Consider the following 5596-nt stretch of genomic DNA (forward strand, 5'->3'; position numbering starts at 1 on the left):
CAAACTCTCAAAACAATAAGAATTAAAACAAAGGAGAGTGTTCCAAAACCACTCGTAAATCGTAATACAAGCACGTAAACCATTTTTTATTTTATTTTTATTAAGAATCACCTTCAAGATATATATTTAATTTCATCAAGTAATTCTTCCACCTTTTGAGTCTTCAATGAGAAAATATTCCCGGTGTCCCAAACTATCTAAACCGTTTCAAAAATAAAAAAATCCTTCTATATTTATTGAGTCGGTGTGTCAAAGGTATGAAGTATTCATTGTTGTTTAGTGATGAGTAATCTCTAGTGGAACACATAAGGTGAGTTCATCCTTATCAATTGAATTTTACTCATACACAGTAGCTTGTATCGAACCCTTAAGCAGATACCACCTCCGTCCCTAATTATAAGACCCTTTTGAGAAATTTTTTTGTCTCTTTTTATAAGACCCCTTTGCTATTTCCAACTACATTAATTATTTCTTTACATACATGCCCCTATTTATTATACATCTTTTTCTTCAATCACATTCACACAAATCGGTCAATAAACGTTGGTATTCATAATAGTGTAGGAAAATCATTTTTAAACTAATATATATACACTCATCAGTCCTTTGCAGTTGAATCGTCTAACAATAAGATCCACAAACTATGAAAAAAATGGTCAATCTATTGTCTGATCTCTTTCTTTTTTTGCTCTCAATGCAATATTGTTTCCTTGCTTGCTTAGCTTCAAATACAAAAAACATCACTACAGATAAATATGCTCTTCTAGAGTTCAAATCACTTATTACTTCAGATCCCTTTGATATTTTGGCTAATAATTGGTCAACATCCTCTCCCATATGCAGTTGGGTTGGTGTAACTTGTGATGAACGACACAATAGAGTCTATGGTTTGAATCTCACAAACATGGAGCTTAGAGGTACTATTTACCCAAGCATTGGGAATATGTCGTTCCTTGTTATACTTGACCTCCGCAACAATAGCTTCGGTGGTAAGTTTCCTAAAGAGATATGTTGGTTGCGCCGGTTAAGGTTTTTTGGTTTTAGCTCTAACGAGTTTGTTGGAGAAATTCCTGCAGTGTTGGGGGACTTATCACAACTTCAATATTTGCGTCTTGGGGGTAACAATTTTAGTGGTTCTATTCCCCAAGATCTATCGGTAACCTTCGTCAGTTGAAATTTTTTACTGGTTCTCTGGATTCATACCTCAAACAATTTCAAATATGTCTTCAATTGAATACGTTGGCTTATCATCTAACTACTTTTCAGATACTCATAGCTTTGATATTAAACGTGATATTTGCAATATATCTCTGTTTCACTTTATTTGACGTAAATGCATACTACAAAATAGTAATTTTTTTTTAAACAATGCACATATTATTAAATAAAGGTAAAATTGAAAAAATTAATAGGACAGATGGAATTTTTTTTAATAACATTATGTCTTATGTTTTTCTAATATTATTCTTATTTATTAAAATTGTTTTACAAACAACAAAGTAGAAGACTCGACTTAGGATAAAATACTCGTTAATTTTTTGACTAAATAAAAATAGTTGGGTTAATTAAGTAAATGATCTCTATAAATATTTAGGGTGTGTTTGGATGGAGGGTTTAGGAGGGGAACGGAGGGGAGGGTTTACTTTTCTTTTTTAAATTACGGACATTATAAATGATTTTTTGAAAACTTAATTAACAACATGATGATATATAATCATATAATACTTCAAAAACACTAAATTTATTTTAAAAAACATTTACATTGTTCGTAATTTAAAAAATAAAAGTGAGTCATCCCCTCTCGTTCCCCTCCTAAACCCTCAATCCAAACACACCTTTAGAATTGTTAGATAATAAAGTATCGGACTATGTTATTGGGCCTTTATATTAGTAAGTTAGAGTCAATTAGGTTTATTATATATTCTCTTATAACATTTTGTAACATGATGCTATGGATATAGCCTCCGTTGTTATTCCTATTCTCTCTTTCTTTTGTATTTGTATTGTTAACATGGTATCAAGAGCTTGTTTCGATCCGCCTTGAACTACTCGTTGCTTCCGTTATCGAATTCCCAAAAAAGTTTGGGATTGTGTTTGGTTTGTCTTTTGATGATTGATTATATTAATCGTGATTTGGTTATCTCGCCGTTTTTATTTGGGTTTGCGGAATCATTGATAGTTTTTTAGAATTATTTGCCATTCGGATTGTTCATGTTGAAGGAAGATTTGGCAACTTAGAATTTGCAAAGCAACTCGACACACGTGGCTGTTAATTGATACTGCAAGAGGTTGGAATTTTGGAATTTGTGAGTTTGGTTAACTTTTCCATCCAAGTGTTTTCTTGCTTTTTATGTGGATTGTTGGAGTTGAACACGTGAGGCTTTCTTCTCACACGTGAAGCTTCCTTTTTCTCTTTAGCTTTTGGTTTTCTTTTGTCAATTTGATTTCTATTGGCTTTGTTTGGGTTCTTTGGTTAATCATCTCTTTGTTGGTACAATGATTCGTCCCTATGATTTATTGGTCTTTATCTTTTGTGTTCGGATTAGTTTCAGGTTTTGGTTTATTTGTTTGTTTCTAGTTTTCTATTTGTAGGTTGGTTGAGTCTTAGGGTGTTTTTATGACATATGTGGTGTTTGGGTTCAGCTTTGAAGTCTTCTTGTCTCAATCTTTTATTGAGTGTTCGTGTGTTTATTTGTGTTTGTGTTTGGTTAATTGGTCTCTCTCTCGTATGTATGTTTCGGGTTGCTTTGGTTCAGCTTGCCTCTATTTGTTTCGGTTTGTTTTAGTTCTTCAAGTTGTCTTGATTTAGTTTTGTTCGGTTTAGTTTGGTTCAGTTTGTTTTTGTTTTCGTTTGGTTCAATTTGTTTGTTTGGTGGGTCAAGTGCTCATAATTTGGTTGTTTGTTTGATGGGTCAAGCGCTCACAATTTGGTTGTTTGGTGAGTAGAGTTCTCACATTTGGTTGTTTGGTGAGTCGAGTGCTCACAATTTGGTTTCTTCTTCCCCTTCGATTCTTCAATTTGGTTGTATGGTGAGTCTAGTTCTCACATTTGGTTGTTTGGTGAGTCAAATGCTCACAATTTGGTTTCCGATTCTTCAATTTGGTTGTTTGGTGGGTCTAGTTCTCACATTTGGTTGTTTGGTGAGTCGAATGCTCATAATTTGGTTTCTTCTCCCCCTTTTTGATTCTTCAATTTGGTTGTTTGGTGAGTCTAGTTCTCACATTTGGTTTTTTGGTGAGTCGAGTGCTCACATTTTGGTTTCTTCTCCCCCTTTTTGATTCTTTAATTTGTAACAAGCTTAAAGCTTAGTAAGCTTCAACTTGAAGGGTAGTGTTAGAACTTTATATTATTTAGTATGCTTCTTCGTATTTTGTTTGACAAACTCACAATGCATCTTTGTGATGCATTATGAGTTTGAGGGTAGGTGTTAGATAATAAAGTATCGGGCTATGTTATTGGGCCTTTATATTAGTAAGTTAGAGTCCATTAGGTTTATTGTATAGAATTCGCTCTTTACCCAAACGGTTCTGCTCATTCCCAAAGTAAAAGTCCAAAATGCCCCCACGCAATTTAAGTTGCACTAGTGTATTACGAGTTTATGTTAAGTTGTGGTCGAATACACTAGCGCAACTTAACATGAGCTCGAATACACTAGCGCAACTTAACATGCGCTAGTGTATTTCTGTTCGTAATACACTAACACAACTTAACATGAGCTCGAATACACTAGCACAACTTAACATGCGCTAGTGTGTTTCGTTTTATTGCTCGTAATACACTAGCGCAAGTTAAGTTGCGTAGGGGCATTTTTGACTTTTACTTTGGGAATGAGCAGAATCGTTTGGGTAAAGAGCAGAATTCTATTATATATTCTCTTATAACATTTTGTAACACGATGTTATGGATATAACCTCCGTTGTTATGGATATTCTCTCTTTCTTTTGTATTTGTATTGTTAACAAGAATTTTGTTTTTAGTCCTAACAAAATCACACTTTTAGTCCACGTAACAATTTGCTTTAGCATTTTTGGAACCAAAAATGTTGATGAATTTTTTTAGAAAAAAAAAACTGTGGGGATATTTGGTGCCCATGTGAGTAGCATTTAAATAAACTAATTTATTGTCATAAAAATATTGAAGGAAACATCCCACCATCAATTGCAAACTGCACATCGCTGACAAACGTATTTTTAGATACGAACTTTTTCACAGGTATGTTCCATTTTATAGCTCGACACATTTATCGTCTTTTCTTTCCATGAATTTTATCTTTATCTGTAAGAATGAGATTCTCTTAATTGAAAATGCTATTTAATATACAAAGCTTTTCGTAATAGTTGCATAGTTAATAGTAACACTACACTAAAGAGAATTAAAAATTATAATTGAAAATAAAAAAAAAACAATATGTTTATAATTTTCTCAACACAAGATTGTTTGACGAAAATATAAAGTTCTTTTTTTAATTTTCTATTTCTTATGTAAACTAGTGTGTTTAGTTCTTGTGAGTTTAGCTCAATATGTAGGGACAATGCATAATATATGCAAGGTCAAGGGTTCAAGCTCCAGCCACCACCATAAAAAAAAAAAGAAGAAAAATTACATAACATAATGGACAAAAAATTGGCAATAACCCTCTCTTTGAGCTTCCAACAAATTGGCGCAAATAATTTCATATTGTTGTACCCCGAATGAAGGATCTAGATCCTCCACTGCACTTTTTCTGCTGTTGTCTGTCCTGCCATCATTTCAGCCACTCATTCATGTTTTTCTCTCTTTTAAAAAATGCTGTGTTTTATTTATTTATTTGTTATAAACTCTCAACTGTTGGATGAAACACATGATGGATGGCTGAATAATTATAATGGCAAGAGAGGATCCATTTCCCCGAATGAATGATGGCACCAGGCAACTTGATAAAAGATGACTAATTATATGTTCTGATTTTCGATAAGATTAGCAAAAACATAGTGAATTATTGAGATTTTGAAAAAAAATTCCCCATTGCAAATATTTGATTTTAATCATAGTTACATTAAAAATGACGTATATGATTCTTATAAAAACCCAAATATATGATTGATTATAATTTGTTGACACTATATCAAAATTAAAATCAAATTGAAATGATTGACAAGTGTTGTTTTTATAACATTCTCCTAAAAAAATTGATTTTAGAACATTGTTTAAGGAATCAAAATAGGTAAATTTTTATTTAAAAAAATGGGTAATAAATATTATAAGATCAAAAGCATAGAAAAAAATGAGAGAAACTGAATATATTGAATGAATTGATCTAGTTACACGCCGGTTACAAGTAGTTTTTTTTTTTTTTTTTTTAAGATTAAGTAGTCTATTTATAGTGATAGCATATATTCTATATGGTTAACTTGTCTACCAAGTTACTAGTTATAACAAACTATAACTAACTAGTTTCTAGTGTAATAGTGACTCTATAAAGATACACGTATGTATCTCCAAAAGCCGATGAGGATGGTCAAGGCATTTGCCACACTCCGGTCGTCATATGAATGCACCTTACTATGAGATGGAAGTAGTTCTAAACATACATTCAAGGTATATATCATCACACAT

The 5596-nt window shown here is 32.3% G+C and overlaps 1 pseudogene; it reads left to right on the forward strand.

The window, feature by feature from the left end:
* The first annotated feature begins 652 nt into the window (after positions 1 to 652).
* On the forward strand, positions 653 to 1409 carry LOC146899353 (putative LRR receptor-like serine/threonine-protein kinase At1g12460; annotated as a pseudogene).
* The last annotated feature ends 4187 nt before the right edge of the window (positions 1410 to 5596 follow it).

This window comes from Medicago sativa, chromosome 8, assembly GCF_051527215.1.
Source record: "Medicago sativa cultivar Bolivia chromosome 8, Bolivia_mono, whole genome shotgun sequence".
NCBI classification, from domain to species: domain Eukaryota; kingdom Viridiplantae; phylum Streptophyta; class Magnoliopsida; order Fabales; family Fabaceae; genus Medicago; species Medicago sativa.